This window comes from Ambystoma mexicanum, chromosome 1q, assembly GCF_040938575.1.
Source record: "Ambystoma mexicanum isolate Mex_15411 chromosome 1q, UKY_AmexF1_1, whole genome shotgun sequence".
Taxonomy (NCBI): Eukaryota; Metazoa; Chordata; class Amphibia; order Caudata; family Ambystomatidae; genus Ambystoma; species Ambystoma mexicanum.
This window is the reverse complement of record NC_090922.1, coordinates 140,127,595-140,147,587: the sequence shown is the minus strand read 5'-3', so window position 1 is coordinate 140,147,587 and position 19,993 is coordinate 140,127,595. Positions and strand designations below refer to the sequence as shown.

General features: G+C 45.0%; 1 protein-coding gene across 1 annotated transcript in view; it reads left to right on the top strand.

The window, feature by feature from the left end:
• Positions 1-19,993, top strand: part of MEAK7 (MTOR associated protein, eak-7 homolog) — a 1,198,349-nt gene that overhangs the window by 83,244 nt on the left and 1,095,112 nt on the right. The gene's annotated exons all lie outside the window — the stretch shown is intronic.

Genomic DNA, 19,993 nt, shown 5'->3' with positions numbered 1-19,993 from the left:
GCATGAGTACTGGAGCAATAATTGCTGTGGCATGATTACGGATGCAATGACTCTCAGGCCAGGGTATGATGGAAATGCTTGATCTAACACCTCTACAGGAGTAGCATGCCACACGCGCTTTATGAGAAGGATACACGCCCTAAAGCAATAATTACAGATACCCCCCCAAAAGGAGCAGTCTCACCTGAACCTTTCGGCCACAACCCCTTTGCACAAGGCAACAAGCTGCATGCTTGTCTGACAATATTCCTGAGCAAGTGCCTTAGACAAGGAAAGAGGCATGGTAGCCTGGGTACCTGGCAACGCATGTGACATAAAGGGCATGTTGTGTGGATCTTGTTGGGTCTTACAGCCTAGAAAATTTGGCAAGGTGGTTTTACTTGACATGCATCAGGCATCATGTCAGTCGGACTTGCATCCCCAGTATCCAGGGAGCTTCATTGCACTCCGTCTAAGCAGTGATGTGCAAGGTGTTACGGGCAAGGAAATTAGAGTTTCAGACTCATTTCCCCAACCAGCCCACATTGCTCAATATGCAAATATGCAATTCTCAATCTCTCTGGGACCAGCAGATCTGTTCTTCAGGAGCAATAGTGTGTTGCACGCACTGCACTGGGCTTGTTTTGAGTTTGATCCTCTCTTCCACCAGATCTGATCTTCGGAAAAGAATTGAAGTATAATGAAGGCATTTTCACACAACCTACCCTGTGTTGTGTTACCAACCTGTACTTCCTACGTGGTCTCCTAACGATTCTCCTTACTGCCCGTGCTATCACTCTTCCACTCAACTTTCCCTACCATTTCCCCTGTTTGTTGTATTTCTGTGAATGATAAATCATTGCACCTTCAGCAACGTGATTTCATTATTTCCTTAATTTGATAGCATCTCTTTCTCTGACAAAGGACCCTCATCCTTTGGGTTCAAAGACAACTTTGTTTTGGTATAATTTTATTGTTCTTTTTTATAACGCACCTAATACCATACAGGACTTCGGTTTCTAAGCGCGGTTGTGGGATTCGAACCTCTGTTGCTCTGCAGGGTCTTGCTTCCAAGACCAGCGCTTTGCCTCTGGAATGTCCTCTCTCTGCCATGGTGTTGGTCACTGACCAGAATTCATCCACCCGGCCACTCCATGCTGTTTTATTTGTTCATCTACTATGCATCCCTGGGAGAAAATGCGTGGGTAAGTCTGCGTCCATCAAACAAAAAGGTTAAAGAAAAATAAGGGGGCTCCACTTGCTACAAACACCCAAAGAACCTTCCAAACAACACGCCATTTGTATTTTTTAGATCACTTTCTGTGCCTGCTATGAAGCAATTTTCCCCTTGTTGGTTCAGTTGATTTTTTTTGTAATGTACACTATAGCTGGACAACACTCTAAAAGGAGACTCTAGATTCGCAGAGTGTTTGCGTTGCATTAATAATTGCAATGTAGACCCATACAAGTTCAGGACCCAAACACTCTCTTTACGAAGCACGTCTTTCTTCTCAGTCAGAGGTAGTCACTCTGTGCAGGAAGAAAATGGAGAGAGTGGTGGAATAACTGCACTGCCACGCAAATTGGGACTTCAAAGAGTGGTCTAGGCCTGTGTTCAAACTATCTTTGAATTAAGGGGATTTACTGGGTATGGGCGGCAGGCACAGCTGCAATTTTCCAGAGAGCAGCCCTAGAATTATATTCTCAAATAAAGCTGAGTCGGAATTTACAAACCATGCTGGTCCTAAACCAAAGAATCCACAAATGCCATACTAGGACAACTGCCTTTTAAGATGGCAACATGCGTCTGGCCAAACTCACCTGAGGTGCATAAACCTCACATGCCAAATTGATAATTTGTCCGCTTCTTCTGGCTTGTCAACAGCGATTGGTTTTAAGACCGTTTTGGACTAATGGTGTTGGGACGACACAATGGCACTGTCCAGTTTTTTTATGTGGTGTCCGGGCCTGCACTGCCCTTCTCTGCGGTGCTTGCTTAGGCAGAGAATCGGCCATCCGGGTCCAGGAGGATCGGCCATCCTGGTCCAAGATGATCCGCGACAGTGAAGCGCTCATTGCTGTGAATTGCTACATAGAAAGGGATGCATGGATTCCCTACTAAGAGCAAGAGTTTGGGTTTTTTAACCATTTTTTTTTTAATGATGAAAGACTTGTACGGTACCAACTCACACATGAAAAGTGAAAGTGTTATCTCTCGCATCCACCAGTTTAGCTCTTTCACACCAATAAGGCTGCGACAGCAAAGGGGGGAGGGAGGGAGAATACCTTCACATGTGTATCAGCACACAAAAGGTACTTCTGACTCCAGGGGTACATCCCATGGCCACTAGTTAAACGAGGGTCTTATTGGAAGTGGCCAAGGTTCTGGCATGAGAGAACCTCATCATGTGGAGCCGTGCATTGGTTATACCCGGATGGGACGTCCAGGCCGGTTCAAATCCGTCACCAGTCTCTTGCTTCCAGCCCACAATGGCTGCTGGTAGCTTCTCAAAGGAAATCACAGCCGCACTAACCAATGCACCACCGGTTGAGCCAACCTGTACATTTGTGGTCTTGCATTCCCATCTCTGCAGTAGGGTTTCTCCTTTACTGGGGCTAGCTTCAAAAATTCAGGCTGAATAAACCCGTTTTCTCTGACAGCCCTGCTCACTTGGGAACTATATTCCCAGCCTACCTTCATAAACACATCTGTGTCCCACATGGCATACCTCACGTGCAGCCTGTGTACCATGATGCACTCATCTGGATTGGGTCTCTTGTTAGTCTAACTCAGATTCCTGCGTCCATGTCGACAGTGTTTCTATAAGTAATGTGTGTGTTGGGGGTGGGGGTAGGGGGTGGGGGAGGTGCAGGATCGGACTGGCCTATAGGGCAATAGGGCAAAGCCCGAACCAAAAACACAAAATGCTAGTGTGGGACCGTTTTTGGGGTCAATGTGGGACACTTTTTTGGCCAATGTGGGCCAGTTTGATGAGTTAATTCACTCTGCAGCTAGTAGTTTTGACCATTGTTGCTGAATAAATATTCTTTAAATTGCACAATTTACATCATATTTTATCAAAAAACTCCCTCTTGGGTACTATTCAAACAGTCCATCACAAAATGCAACTGTGAGCCATATTTTCATTGGCGCCAGAGACAATTGTATACCCCAGTCCGAGTGACTCTTTCAGAGGGTCACACTCAAAGGTTTGATATTGATAGTTATTGATATTGATGGTTATGATATTGGAATTGTGGAACGCCCAAAAGCCCGCGAGAAAGCAACCTAAGTCTGAAACTTCCTTTCCAGACACAGTGTCCAAACATATACACTGAATCCGCATCAACATCTTAAGCCCCTGCTTCTCGGTCACAACGACACCAACACGCGTCACACAGTCACAAGTCAGCCCCACCTCCCCCCAGCCTATCCGGATTTAGAGGAAATCTCTTGTGTCCTGAGGAATACAGGAAAGCCTGACCTCGCCCTGAACTCAGTGAGAGCTTGAAAACACCCTGCGGAAACCCGAACACGGAAACGGAAGTGGCCAAAGACAAATATTCATCCCTGTTTAATCACCAACAAATGTGGTTAATGTAATAACCTAATAATCAAATAAAGGAAGGATGGCTCAGGGACAACGCTTTGTCTTGCAGCACAACATATGTTCGAATCCCGATCCGGTGCTTAGACACCACTTGTTGATATTAAGCGCATGATAAAATAACTATTATAACTATAAATACTTTTGGACCTGCATTACAGAAACTTTGGCTCTACACAAGCACAATATGGCATGCTATTAGCACTAAGGCAAATAATTGTTTTAGACTAGTGCATGGGTCTGCAACGTTTGCCTCACCACACGTTTAGGACTACAACTCCCGTCAGCCTTTGCCAGCATAGTCAAAGGTGAGAGCTCATGGAGTTGTCCACAACATCTAGAGAGCCGCAGGTTGCAGATCTCTGCAGCTTTAGTGCAAAAATATTCTTTCAATATATTTTCCCTTACTGCTAATATGAAATGGTGTTGGCACTAGGGCAAACTTTGCTCTGGTGCAGAAATACATTGAAGAGAAAACAGTTTTGCACTACAACAATTTTTGCTCTTGTACTAATACAGTGCAAAACTGCACATGTACGGATGCAAAATTGCACTTGCGCAGATGCAAAATGCCTGGATTGCAGCCAGCCCAGGTTTGAAAATCAAGGTAATGGGGATGGCGGAATCACAGTAAACAGAACGAAGCCGAAAACCGAAACCTTTAATGTACAATTTTTTGACAGTGCTGCTGTTACCTTGCGTGGCCTTCAACTGGCAAAAATAAATGCAGTAGAGCTGACCTGCAGGTTTTCAGGCATCGTAGGCCTCAATCTGACAACTGTCACAGGTCAGTAAATCCATACAAGTGATAAGGGGCAATTCACTTTGCCCTTGGTACTCATACAAAGAATCAATCAATCAGTTTCTTCTATAGTGCACTCTTACCGAAGGCATCATGGCGCTGTGCAGGAGATACCGTAGAGAGATAACAGAGAGGGGCCAGCTCACATGAAAAGGAAGGTCTCAAGCCTTTGAAGGATATGAAATCTGTGGTGGTCCTTAGCTGGAGACATAACGAATTCCAAAGCCTAGGCCCGGCCACAGAAAAGGCTGATCTTAAAAACCTTCCTGGACTATAGCTGAGAAGTTTCTTCTGGATGGCTAAACATGCACATGTACCGTTACCGTTCAGCGCACAGTGAAGCCTGGTGTTGATGGGCAACCAATGAAGAGATTACCGTTCGCTAGTGACCCCCATTCCAAACGGAATATGCTTCACCAAACGTATAGCTGCATTATGCAGCACTTGGAGGCGCTGGATGAGATAAGATGGCTGTGCTAAATAAATTGCATTGCAATAGTCAATGCTTCCATTGACCCATCTGCGACTATCTGGGCGTGACATTTTTCAGGAACAAAAGGGAGGACCTTCTTCAACTGCTTAAGTTTCAGATACCCCTGGCCACACACTGCACTAACCTTTGCCTCCATAGACAGTGATTCAGGTACTATATTTCCCAGAGTTTGGACCGCTCTGTTGGGGGACCAAGCGAAGAGGGCCAGAAGTCCGATGTCCAGTCACAAGCCGCCTCCGGTGGGCCTGTAATCAGGACCTCCGTCTTCCTGCCATTCAGCTTCAGCCAATTTACCTCCATCCAGCCCCGGATGGAGTCCAGGCAATTTTTTTATCTTTCGTCCACATCTGTCAGATTCGAATCCAATCTGAAGAAGATTTGTTTATCATCTGCATAAGAAAAAACCCTAAAGCCAAATGAACGAATAAGCACCATCAGTGGGCAGATATATAAATTGAAAAGTAGAGGGGGTAGGGCTGAGCCCTGTGAAACATCAAAGCTACTGCCACCGGAGAGAAACGGTATGGAAAAAGGGAGACTGTTTGAAAACGAAAGGCCAAAAAGACACTAAACAAATCCAATACTGCCCCCAAGAAGCCTAACTCTTCAGCCTAGATATCAGAATCCCCTAATCAATAGTATCAAAGACGGCTGACAAAATGAGACCTGCTGTGCACCTCTCGTCTCTGATCATGGTAAGATCATTGAGTACTGATACTAGAACTGACTCAAAACTGACTCAGTACCCATCATGGGCCGAAAGCCCATTTGACAGATATCTATCTAAGACATTCTGTCCTTCAAGGAAGGACCTCAACTGTGGAGTGACCACTGCTTCCAATACCTTCATAAGGAAGGGTAGGAGTGAGGTAGGACCATAATTCGCCAGAACGGTGGCATCCAGAGATGGCTTCTTCAATAAAAGGTACTACCAAGACTTCTTTTTGTTTTTTAGGGATTTGACCCAGGCCAGGGAAGAATTCACTGCTTTAGCAAGAAGCTCAAAAAAATCCTCAGGTGCCAGCTTTAATAGATGCAGGGGAATATGCTCAAGAGGGGAGGCCGACTTAACCCTCGCTACCATCTTACTTATTTCCTCTTTATTTGTCGGAACAAAGACAGAGAAAAAGGTGACCACTTCCCCTGCTGTGGGGCATATTAACATCCCACCTTCGGGGGTCCCCTTAATGCTATGATCAATATTCCCTTTGTCCGTGATATCCTTCATAATTAATTCAATATTGTTAATGACAAATCCCAAGAGATCATCACATAATCATTGTGAGCTTATTAAATCAGTGTTAACACCAGGGTTTGTCAGATTTTTTTATTATTTCAAAACGTTTTTTGGGAGCATTTACCGCAGATTGGATATTGCCCGCGAACTAAAATGTTTTGTCTTCTTTAAGAGCCTTGTGATAGGCTGTACGTTATTTCTTAAAGCCTTCACACAGTTGGGCATCGTAATGCTTCCTCCATTTATGCTCTGCCTGTCGAGTCTTAAGGCGCAGTAAACGGAGCGCTGGCATGTACAAATGAGCACAATGTGCAGACGGTTTAGTCATCATTTGAAGTGGTGCCAAATCTCTTGCCACCAACTCCTTAATATTAGCCAGCCTAGATATGACTAATGGCGCAAGGCCCAGATCATATGGAACCTTGATATAATGTTGAGCAACTTCAGAGAAAACCTGAGCGGGAACCACTCTTGCCCAATTCCTTCATATTGTAGGGACACTATGATTTAAATTTAGTTTAGGGTTGCTCGTTGTCTGGATCGTAAACGGGACCGCATAGTGGTCTGACCAGGTAAGGGGATGACTAGGAAAGACCCTCACAAGTGAGGGGGGGCAAATATAAGATCCAACCTATTGCTTTTGACGTGAGTGGGACATGTCACATGTTGCTTCATGGCCTTAAGAAAAACCTTATTTGCTTGGGTTGATCCCACGTTCGCCCATAAATTAAAATGTCCTAAAATGATTACGTTTTTATAGTTCAGAGCGAGATTAGAAGCATCATTCATAAAGATTCCGGAAAAGGTAGCAAGGTTAGCTGAGGGTGGGTGATAACTTAGTACCAGATGGTTCATCAAAGCAGATTTGACTATGATTATGACCAATAGAGGCTCCATATCTGCCTCCAAAAGGCTGGGCAGTATTGAGCACTCAGATTGCGCATTATAAATCAGTGCTACCCCTCACCCCAGGTACTTAGCCCCTCGATCTACCTGGAATATAGCATAGACCGGGGGCCAGAAGAGTCAGATAACCACGTTTTCGTGACAAACACAAAATCAGGGCAGTGGAGTTCAAAAAATGAAAATATTTCAAGCCTGTGGGCCACAAGAGCGCGTGCATTAATCAGGCACACATGCAAGAGGGTAGGGGGTCCGGAATCAGGCAACGGTTTCCCCTGCTATGACGTAGCTCTCAACCATTTGTCTCGCAAAGGCGGGTGAAATCACCTGATTTTGTTTTTGGCGGGTGAGATGCCCATTGGAATGAATGGGCGTGCAGGAGGTTTGGCTGGTGAGTCAGCCCTTTGCAAGGCGGGTGACACCCGCCAAAAGCGGGTGAGTTGAGAGCTATGGCTATGACTGCCAATGCAAGTATATCTGTACGCATGGCGGACTTACTGATAGTATGCTGCGCCCAGAGCACAGACTCTGTACGGACGAGCGCACACGGGCCTGACTTTGGCCTGACTTTGTCCTGACTTCCGGCTGCGCTTGGTCACTGCACTCCTGGCGCTGTTGTTTAAATGATGCTGTCATTAACTAGACCAATCCCAGAGGAGGCCGGAGCTGATAGAGGAAAGCGAGGAAGGACTCACGTACTAGAATGCGTGCATGCGGGCAAAGCAAAGAAAGCTGGCAGATGAAGTCCCAGCACAAGCACTGCTCTCCCCAAGCCCAGGCAGATTTCATGACGCTATGCGCGGTATACAAGGAAATAAATCGCAAAAGCTAGATTCAAAACAAAATTAAAGAGTGGAATAAAATTAGTAGCACTGGTTTACTTATTGAACCACAGTATCCAGTCAGCCACCCGCCGCAGTAGCGCCTGAAAAGAAAAAAAAAGATGTGCTTTCTTTTTGAAAAACCAGAAAAGATAGAAAATCTTAACAAATAAAAGAAACCCACACTTTGTAGTGTGTCCCCGCAGTGCTGCAGTATCGCTCAGGTGGTCTGATACTTTCTTTTTGGCTTACTGCACAAAAACACAGACTCATTTAAAAGTGGAAAAGGTCGCTTTAATGTGACAGGCCAAAGCTTACAATCAAACGCTTAACTGGCTCCATGGCCTAACAAACTAAAGAAATATTTTAACAACCAATTAAATAAATTAAACATTTTCATTTTCATTTTCCCCCAACAATTAAATAAATAATTAAATAACCCAATTCCTCCCTAATGATCCCTTGGATCCTACCGTCTCCTTGCCCCTTTTCCAGGCATCCGGCTTTCTCCCAGGGGCCATGCCCCTCCAGGCTCAATACCTGTTCCCCCGGGGTGACCTGCTTGTGCAAACAGCGCCACCCCATCCTTTCCCGTGTCATTCCCCCATTGTGCTTCCCTCCCCCCACATCAAAAGGGGCCATGCCCCCGGCGCCCCGACCCACTTCAACACCCTTCAAACTCCCCTCTACACCAAACTCCCCCTTCCTATGACCTGCAGCCAGCCTGACCTGCCACATCAGCAACATATTACACACACTTTCACAATGCCCTGACCTGTCACACAAAACTACCAACCCCTACCCTCCTAACAGACCCCAAAACTCATAAACTCGCCATGTCATCTCGCCTGCCTCCCGGATCTTCCCTGAGCCCTTAAATACCCCCCGGGAGGCGCTCTGCCCCCACGGCCACTCGCTGGCCATGTGCAGCGCCAAAAACTCCCCGGGGGGAAACGCTTCGCGTTCCCCCCAGGTCCCCCCTTCAGTCATTTCAGCGTAGCAGTATGTTTGCTGCCCCCATCAAGCGTCCATTGATGGAAACAATACCTGAAAATAAGCAACTCTCCATGGAATACGAAGAAAGCATTTTGTTAAACAAAATGGAGGAACAACAGGGGCTAACGGGATAGGCATAGATGAAGGTGTCGGGGGAAAGTGAAAATACAGCGATCCACATGGGTGGAGGGGATTGAAAGGAAAGACAAGGGGCAATTCGGCAGAATGAATTGGGAGATAAAATTCAGCTGGCATGCATATTAGAAGAAAAAACATAGATCCTTCTATGACACAAGGACACACAGGATCAAAATATTGGAAGAGATAGGGAGAACGCTACTTACCAGTTATCCCATTACACTGGGGTCTACATGGTGACATTGCAGATGATGGTTTCTGTGTGGCTCCCCAGGTGACTTCATGACATCTGTTGGCCTAAAATACTCAACATACCGACCCATGCCTCTCGTCAGAGATACCTGACGTTTGCAGTGGAATGAGCCTAATACCGGTTCAGGGTTTTCATATTTGTCTTGACGTCTGCCCCTCGAGTCTTCACAGAGGTTCTGGCCCCATAGGGGACATATATCAGTCCACCTTAATTTGAACGATTGGGTAATACATGCGACATCTGGTGGCCACAGAGCCAGTTGATGCTTCGTCCTCTGTGCCCACATATTTCTGGTTAAAGAAACAAGGGAAGATTAAGCCGACTTTAAAACTCAGTGTCCAAGTCTTGGGGTAGAGCTTGTTCCAGTCGCAGGGAATAGCCGACTTCTCTGGTTCATTCCACTCCCTACAAATGATGTCACAAATACTCCAGAGGAGCGGCCAGATGCTGGAATCTGAAAAAACACTATAAGCATTCAGGGTGGTTTCGGGAGGGTGTGGCACATCCTTTAGTTCCAGATTATGGAGAAGGTGGTCAGCCATTTCATCCACTATCTCTTTCTTAAGGATTTTATTCTGTCAAGCACGACACTGAAATGCCCCAGATACCTGGAGAGGTTGGTAGGGGCTCCTCTAGCACATGGACAGGAGCAGCTGGTGCAAGGATAATGTGTCGCGGGAGCAGGGCATGTCTGGTACACACAGCTATGCAGAAAGACACCACAATCATAGCCTTCAGTTCTTCTGAAAAGATGGCAATGATCATCAGAGGAGCGGGGCTGGAGAATAAGGTTTCAGGAGTAAAATGGGGTCCTGGAAAGGTGGAAGGCATGGAGAGGTCCTGTGATGTTTATTGTTTTGTGGGAGAGAGACATAGCTCTGCTTCTAGACCAGACGCCTCTATCCCTGGACTGGGAGCCTCTCCTGGAGTTCCAAGAGCAGGATCTACAGGTATAAACCAACGTAATAAACCAAGGTCCATCTCCTACCTTGCTCTCCCAGGGCATAAATGAATGCACTCTCTGGGCTTCCGTTGCTGGGCTTCATAGGCCCTACCTCCTGGAGCATGCAGCGCTGGCTGTAATTGGATCTGATGTAGGTTGGAGGGATCCTGCCCCTAATCTGCCAGTGTCCTCTTCATGGCTGCTGGGCCGGCAAGCCTCAAACAATGGAGTTCTTTGCAGCCTTCCATTAGGTTTCAAACATTAGGAATAGAAGTGCTTCATGGCATGGTGGAGGATACTGCTTGGTATGCACTGGGGTAGGTGGAGTGGCTACCCACGTGTCCTCCATTGAGGAAGGCCACTGGGCCTCCTACTGCCTAGAGAGAGAGGAAAAGGAAAAACAAAAAAGAGTAAGACTGTTAGGATGCTTACCACAAGATCCAAAAGCAGGAGTTGCTGTGTTCTCGGTTTACCCTTGTACCTCACCCCAGGAGGAGGAACCCAGGAATCCAGCTTGGATTCTTTAAATTTAACAGTTTCATGGGGTGCCTGCCTTGAGGATTGATACCACACATGGTCAAGACTGGGATGAGGAGAGGGGGCAAAGGATAATCTTTAAAAAACATAACACTGTTAAACATACATCTTTCTGAGAGCAACAGAAGCTCTTTGGTGAAACGAGGTAACATCAGCTGGAATGTACCTACTCCGTGACTGGTTTCTGCTTTCTAGTCAGTGGCAAGAGAGTGAGAGAGAGCTTGGTATTTTCTCAGAGGTTGAGGGCCACTCAGTCGGTGCAGTCAGATGGCATGATTGCACCGACTGAGGGGTGAAAGGGGTTGGGGGCCTCATTACGGCTTTGGCGGTAGCCATGCGGCTATTGGCGGCATGGCTGTCTCCAAAAATGGGTCCGTGTTACCTGAATGGGGAATTACCAGGCCATTCCGAGTTAGGAGGGCCCGGTAATTCCTCCCTCAGGGAAACCAGGCCCAGACCTTCCCCATTCCCATTCGAGCCCCGATAGACTCAATGGGAATGGGTGCAGGGAGCTAACAATGGGCCGATTACGAGCAGCCCATTGTTAGCTCCCTGGTCCCCTCGCGGGACCCGGTAAGGACGCCTGGTTTTACCAGGCGTCCTTACCGGGTCCCGCGAGGGGACCTCGTAATCAGGCGGATTGGGAAAAACGGGTCCGCATCCATTAGCGGACCCCGTTAACCCATTCCGCCTGACTCGTAATGAGGCCAGGGTGTCCCCTTCTGAGCGGGGACCATGCCTGATATCTGTAATGGCATGGCAGTCTGAAGAACAGTGAGGATGGTTGCCCAGATAAATGCCAGTGGTTTTTGATTCTTTCACGCTTACATGTTCAATACGAACATAAGAGACAGGATAGTCATATCCAATAAGGGGGAGGCCAATGAAATGGATCGGGTTGTCCTGGAGGCTCAGAGGTTCAGAAGGCCAACCTAATTACTTGGAACAGTGTAACCTCTGGACAAGCCAGACCAATCAGGGTAGCGATCGCGGCGGTCAAGACTAGGTCTCAAGAGGGGTGAGGGTGACTGAAAGCCCGCAATGAGCACACAAAGCAAGGACACTTACAAATTACTCCAAACAGGTGTTATATTAAAAATATATACACATTTATTCCAAGGCCTTTGCAACAATGACCGTAGCGAGAAATCACAAAAAACTCTAGTAAACCAACACATACCAAACCAATACAATATATATACAAATACAAACGAGTCTAAAGAGTTAGACGCACAAAATGTGTAGTCCACCTAGAAGGGGAGGAAAACAGGCAGTGCGAAATTAATAATTAGACCCAGTCCGCCTTCAGAGGCACCTAACTAAAAGGAAGTCCAAGCCCTACGAAGAGTGGAGCCTTGTGCTTAAAAGTACCTGCACACGCTGGTGCCAACGGGCAAAAAGGGGAGTCTCTTCGAGGGAATCAGGCAGTTCAGTTCGGTGAACAAATGAAGATGAACAGAGCTCCGCGACTCAAGCGCAGCCTCCACCGTGGGCAGAAGCAGAGCGCGAGTACGGAACGGCGTGCTGTTTGACACAGCGGGGAAAAGCTATGGGCTCCTGCAGGAGGGCGACCAGTTCCTAGCTATGCTACTCACCGGTCCCCGATGCAAGCAGACCCAGGCTTCTCCGCATCAGTTTCAGTGCTGGCAGGTTCAGGGGAGCAGAGGACGTCTCGTCGTCATGTAGATTCTGCAGCAGCAGAGTTGAGTTGAGGGCGTCCCAAACGCAGTGAACCCGCACAGTTTGTTACCACAGCAGGGCAACGGAGCGGCCGTGTGTATCTCAGCCAAATGTACACTACTCACTTCAGACCTGGGAATGCCAAGTGTACGAATCGTGTGAGAGTGACAAGGACTCGAAATACTACACAACCTGGCGGCGGTTACAGAGCAAGACTCCTGGGTAGGCTGGTCAGTCTGCTGGATGGCCCAGAGACACTTCTGAAGGCTTACGTGCAGGAGATGGTGAAGATGCCGAGAATGGCTGTCCCCGCTATTCCAAGGGTCGAAGTACCAGTACAGGCCTTCTGGTTCGATCAGAGGTAGAAAGGGTTTCACAAGGCGACAGCAGTGCAGAGGAGCAGTCCTTCAGCGGGTCACCAGCGATTCCTCGGTTCAGCCTCGTGGTTGCAGGATACTTGGCTCCTGTATTCCTTTGTTCGTGAGAACTCAGGAGATTGACATGGTAGTGGCGTTTCCAGCCCCCTCTTATCCACGGTTCCCTTCGCGCCAAAACGGAGGGGACCCAATGGGAGATCTGCTCATCAAACACTCACACCATACGTGGACCTATCACGGACCACGGTGGTCCCAGGCATTCATACCACACTAGACTCTCTGGCACCATACGTGGGCTGGGATGACCATACATCCCAGCCCACATCCTGGAGGCACACACAAGGCCTGTAGAAGCCCGCGAAAGAATCTGTGTTTCGCAGGAAAGTACATGCCCAAATAAGGAAGGCCCCGGGCCGGCTCGACCTGCGGAAGGTGAAGGGGGCAAGACGGTCAGCGGACAAGACAAAGAGCCTCGTGGCCTGGCCATTTTGGGAGCCAGGCCACCATTTTGGGGTAAGCGCGAGAAATGCGCTTAAAACACCAAAAGGAGCTCAAAAGCACAAGAAACGATCGCTGCCACCATTCTCGTCCGTGATTCACTTGCACCGATCATTTACAATCCAAGCAGAGTATCTAGGGCCTGTAGAAGACTAGAGACCCAAGAGAGCAGTAACTTAGCTTACAGTGCCCTCTTGTGTCATGTTGCACGAAAGCTGCAACATGATAAAGAAACTACGGAAAACAGCGTTTCCCGGTACTGACTGTCTTAAGGGCATGTCAGTTTCCCCGTAAGAATGGAGCAAAAGCCCAGAGGAGTGCGGCAGAAGGCTGCACTTCTCTGGCAAAGTCTAGATCATGGTAAAAACAACAGCAAAAAGTTTAGGGGTTGCCACATGGAAGGAAAATTACCCACAATTAGGAAATCTTTCCTAACAGTTACTTAAATAAGAGGGTTCTTAGTACTTTTCAGAAAGCCTTTAAATCCACCTCTAGTCTAAACGCAGGAGGCAGTATGTTTCAGAGATTTGCTGTGTTTTTACTGAAAAGGATCGTCCTAGGCCTTTAGAGCATGTGAAGCCCGGGCAGAGCACCTGCAACTGGTTGGATGAGCTTAGTGCTCTGGTTGGGATGTAGCGAGGAGTCCATGATTTTAGGTACGGAGGATCTGTTCCGAAAACGCACCAGTGTACTATGGTACATACTTTGAAATGTATGCGTTCCTGTATCGGGAGCCGGGGAGGGACTCCTGTGATCTGGGATGTTGACCCATCTTGTTATTTTTTTGAGACTGCGCACTGCGTCATTCTGAAGGATTTGGCATTTTTTTTCGAAAAGTGAGGCTCCGATCAGTAATGAGTTAAAGTAATCAAGTCTCAACAGAATGGTTTCTCTGGCAATAATTACGCTGCTATTTTCTGTGATGTAGAGGCATATTATTTTAAGCAGGCGAAGGTGGCAGTTGCAATTCTGGCTCACCTGGTTAATATAGACATCTGTAATCAGTGAGGCCTCCAACTGAAAGCCCAAGGTTTTGACCTTGTTTTGCACTTGGATGATGCTAATACCAATTTGGAAGCTTTTATTGCCTGTGCCTAGTTAAGCCAAGACCTGCCGGGATCCAAACAAGAGGAGCACTGTTTTGCTGCTATTTAGGCAAAGCCTATTTTCAGACATCCATACCTCAATTTGGGCGTAAACATTGGCTAAAGCAGCAGAGTCATGGATGTAGTCGGCACTAATTTCCAAAACTAGCTGGGTATCGTCAGCATAGTTTGTGAAAAATACACTCAAGCCATGTAGGAGCAAGCATAGCAGCCTAATGTATATATTGAACAAGACAGGCGATAGGTATGCCCACTACGGTACTCCACACACGATAGGTGCTGTTGGGGAGGAAGCTGGACCCCACTGAATTCTTGACTCCCGATTTGTTAGAAAAGAGAGAAACCGCCAACGGCTTCTTCAGAACAGTGACCCAGGTGGCATAGGTAGCGCAGGAGGCAGTTGTAATCTACTAAATCAAAGGCTGCTGACAGATCAAGCACAATCAACAACCCAGCCTGTTCCTCATCCATGATTTTTTACAGGTGGAACTACAAGTCTACAAAGGCGGTCTCTGTACTGTATGAGGGCCGAAAGCCTGATTCCCTTTTATAGAGGATACTGTTAAATTCCACATAGTTTTGAAGTTGGGAAGTGGCAAATTTATCAAGAATCTTGAGAAGGAAATTACAATTTGTAATAGATACAAGATTGCTTGGCTCTTTTGGGTCTAGTCTGGGCTTCTTGAGGGGCGGAGTAATTGTGACTGCTTTAATTAAATTGGGACCAAACCGTCTTTGACAAATTAATTGAAAGGGGGCAAATAATTCTCTGTGTTTGAGGATTAGCCTAGGCGCACAAAGGTTTTCCAGACATGAGAAGGTTTTCCGGACATGTCATAAATGACAAAAACAATAAACAATCCACAAGCGGACATATAGGAGACCGTAACTAGGAGGGATCAGGGAGTCAAAGGCATTTTATCTGAATAGCAAAGTTTTTAGCTTCTTCTTAACACATCTGTGGAATCTGTCCCCCTCAGATCTGGATGTATAGCAGCAAAGAAATGCACACCTACTAACCTGAGTGAGCTTACATCTTGGTATCATCAACTGACCAATGTTGTAGGATCTTAATGCTATCTCAATTGGTTTTCTTTATAGGGCATCCACCAGATATGCTGGGCTAGAACCTGCCAGGCATTTGTGAGTTATCCAGAGTAACCGATGTTCGATCCTGACTTCAATAGGGAGCCAGTGCAGTTCTCATTTAGCATCGGAAATATTTTCTCTCTTTTTTATGCCTGATATAACACTTACTGCACTATTCTGTACCACTTGCAGCCTGGCACAGTCCTTTTTACAAATCCCAGTTAAGAGACTGCTGCAGTGATCTATTTTAGAGCCAATAATGGCCCTATCTACCGTCTCACAGTTGGCTTTTGTGAGGAACAGCCTTATCTGAGTTAGCAGCTTAATATAATAAATGGATGCCAAGACCAGACTATTCAACTGAGCCCGCATGTTGAGAGTTCGGATCTCGGAAAATCCCTAAAGTTTTCACTTTTGTTTTATTGGCAATATTGCACCTGACCACTTGAGAACACCAGTAGCCTGCTCCTTGCATAGCAATTTTATTTTCTGTGCCTACAACCAACAGCTCTGTTTTTCGTCATTGACTGCTAATCCACTGTTGACCATGCAAGCCTGTATCAAATCATAAACATTGTTGATATTCTTAACGTCCTCCTCATAGCTGCCTGATAAAGGAATGACACATTGTGTGTCATCTGCATAATTTGTGAACAACACACCTTTTTCTTCCAGCATGTTAAAAAGAGGGACTGTAAAAATATTATAAAGGGACAGCGAAATACACGTTCCTTGAGGAATCCCAAAATATAACAGGGTTGGGAGAGCCTCCGCAAAGTCGCTACATACCCCAATCAGTCTGTTAGTGAGAAAACACTTCATCCAGGATGCGGCTTCATCCGAAAAAGCGGCCACCTCTTTTAGCCTTGAAATCAGAAGAGGATGAACCACTAAATCAAAAGCCGCAGACAGGTCCAGCAGCATGAGCAAAGCGGGTTTGCCCCTTGTCCATTATTTGCAGCAATCTGGATTTTCTATTTTTATTATTATTATTTAAAAAAATATATTATTAGTGTATTTCAGTTTACAATTAAACTTTTCACATTGGTTATCAAGGTAAAACCTAATCATACATATATATATATATATATTATATACATATCATACAAGAATAAAAGAAAAAGTAAAAACAGTCATCCAAGGACAAGAGTAATCATATACTCTCTAATCAAAAAATATCCCTTTGATTAAAACCGTTTCAAATCAAGTAAGCAAATCTGACACTATTCATTAGATTACAGAACATAATCAGGTTACATTCATCCAGAATTTATCAGACATAAAATAGTTTAAACTTAATCATCACAGACAGAACACCAATCACTTTCCCCCTGTTGCATTAGTATGTTAAGCTCAGAGAAGATGTTTATCAAAAGTTTAGATGAGGCTAGAATGAGAGCCTCATTAAACATTAAAAATAATCTACCTCACAGACAGTTGGTCAGAACCTGAGAGGTTGAGTGAATGAACGGACCCACATTTATGATCCTCTCCTTCGCAAATGTTGGACATTCCATTACCAAATGTAAAAGGCATTCCAGCAGTGCCTGCCAACATAGTAGACATCCACGGAATTCCCCAGACAAGTCTTTTTTGGGATTATGACCTCTAACCTTGGGAGGCAGTTGAGACGGATTTTCATGTACCACTCCCTATGTTTCTGAGATGGAAATGTAGATAAATAGGGTCTTGGTTTATCTAAAGGAAGATGAAAGTTAATTTGCTCTTTAAACAACTTTACCCTTGCTAGATCCTCAAAGCCTATTCTATTGTCCTAACAATCTATTTTCTTTTTCCTTCCATAGTCTGAGTCCAAAACATTGAGATCAATCATTTGTCGAAAAATTAAACAGCTCTTGTACAATTGGGTAAGAAAAGAACTAGCGTCAGGCCTCTTTGTTAAATGTTCATACGGGTAAGAACCCTAAGTAGGTTTTCGAGAGTGCACTAGTTTCTTTAGGTAGGATAAACTCCTTTTTATGTACTGTGCCCCAGCAGGAAATCAAACCCAGTTCCAATCTGAATAAACTGATTGGAACTGAATTAGGAAGGCGCAGAGCTGTCTTCCAGATGTTCCTTTCCAAGCAGTCCAGAAATGTTGCATTATTAAATGCAACCAATTCCCACCCATACAGAATCGTTGTGGTTACTGTTTCTCTATAAAACTCTATTGGGGCAGAAAATAGGCACACAATTTATGTTTTAGCAGCTTCATTAGAGAGATACAAGAGCACGTTTTCCCCTCCATTATCTCTTTTTGGGTTTTAAATTGGGCTTTTACCAATATGTTAAAAGCCAGATAACATTTTGAGTTTACCCTAATGAAAGGGATTTTATTCCGCCTCCAAACATACAATTTATTTTCTAACCTAGTGGTACATGGCATTATGTAAGATTTTGTCAGGTTGATTGTCAGCTGATTATCTCTCAAGAAACGGTCAACTCCACCTAGGAGCCAGTCCTCCCAGAGTATAATCAAGCAAATTAAGGTAATAGGCGTAATCTATGATATTCACCGTAAGATCCGACCATTTAAGAGCACAGCCCTTCCAAGATTTACTTTCCTCGCATAGGTCAGCCAGGTAAAGATTAAAGAGGGTGGGGGCTAGAAAGAACTCCCCCGCCAAACTCCTTTCCCTAGTGGTATAACTCTGGACAAATTTCCAGAAATGTTTAACCTGACTTTTATGGAATTCCCAGTGTATATTAGTTGAATCATATGGAGGAGACCCAGATTAATGCCCCACTTAATTCGTTTTGGCCGTTTCCTTTTGATGTTACTATTATCAAACATGCCCGATAAATCAATTGCAGCCACATATAGGGATTTACCAAAGTTCCCACCTAAATCTGAGATGCATGCACAAAGTGCAAAAGAGTTCTGACAGTTTTCCTAAGGCCTGTTTGTAACAGACTGAATCTGTTGGTAGACTCAGCCCAGACAGTTAATTCCTTTAATACCAGGTCTGTGAAGATTTTTGATGAGGAGTCGATCAGAGCAAATGGGCGGTAACACGACAGATCACTTCTATCACCTTTTCTAAAGATGGGAACCAACAAGGTTTTTTGCCAGGACAATGCTCACCGACATTGATGTGTGAAAAGAGTTTAAATAGAAAATATCCGCCCATAATACCGTCTTTAAATATTCTGTTTGCAACTCCATCCGGTCTGCTAGTTTGAGAGTTATTCAACTTCCCAATTACTATCTCGACGTTCATTTTATCAAATGAAAGTGTCCAAAGGGGTACTGTCAAAATGTTGGTTTCAAAATTGATTGAGTGATCGGGGATTGCTCTAAATTTGTTGGTAAAATGTGCTACCCAAGCTTCTTCTCACACAGGGCAAGACTGTACCATCAATTGGGAATCATTGGTTTTATTCAGAATTCGCCAAATTGAATGTGCATCTTTGTTTACCAGTTTCTTAAACAGAAGCAGATTTTTGATAATAAATTGTTGAATTCTGTGGAACTTAAGCCATGTGTGATAAACCTGTTCCAATGTTTTTTTCGTTTTGGCTATTTCGTCCCTGTTTAATGATAAAGCATCTTTGTTCAACATTTTGATCTATCTCAGCAACTCGCTTTTTTCTATGCTTAATTTCTTTACCAAAATGGTTCCTATGGCCCGAAAAAAGGGAACACAGGGAAAATCAATTTGTTTGAGGTAGCATTGCCCAGAGTTAGATACAACATAGCATGGTCACTAAGGGAAGTTCTTACTATACCAATGGTGTGTGCCTCCACCATGTTTATATGTGTTATGAATAAATAGTCGATGGTGGATGATGTTACAGAATTGTACCATGTCAGAACTTTCTGCAATTGGCCATCAGGTAGCAAATTCATTTGGAGAAAGCCCCATCTAGAGAGGAAAGATGACCATATTCTACCAAAAGTGCTCTGTTTCCTTGCGCCATAGAACACGGAGGTAGAAATACCTTAATTCTCATCAAGCGTATCTAGATCAACCTCAGGGACATTACTGTCACAATTGAAGTCTCCTCCTATAATAATTGGACTGTCTATGTAGCACTTCTGCTACTTTGTCAGTATATTTTCAACTTCATCTAATAGGGTTTTTATGTCGGTGCAAATTGAATTAAAGTATATATTTAACAGTAAAATGTTTAATGGATGACACAGTACAGAACCATTTTTGTTAATCTTAATGGCAGTTAGTAGACCACCCATTGGTCTCCCACACTGAACTTTTTTGCCTGTTTGTTGTTCGACAAAAACCCATCAATCAGTGGGCCGCCCATCAACCATGTCTCTTGGAGCAATATGAAATCATAGTTAGCCAAAGAGTTGGTCAGTTCACCATGAATACATGAATTATAACCGTGTGAGTCCCAGCTCAAAATAGATAATTTAGTCTTCTCTAAATACTGGTCTAGTAGTTGAAGTTGTCAGGGGGGCACTAGCAAGCCATTCCCATCCAGATAAAGACTGGTTTCTGTTAGCATGCCTCTCTTGGTCATTATCAAAGTAACAAGTCACAGTCAGCAGGTTCCTATGGAGATGTTCAA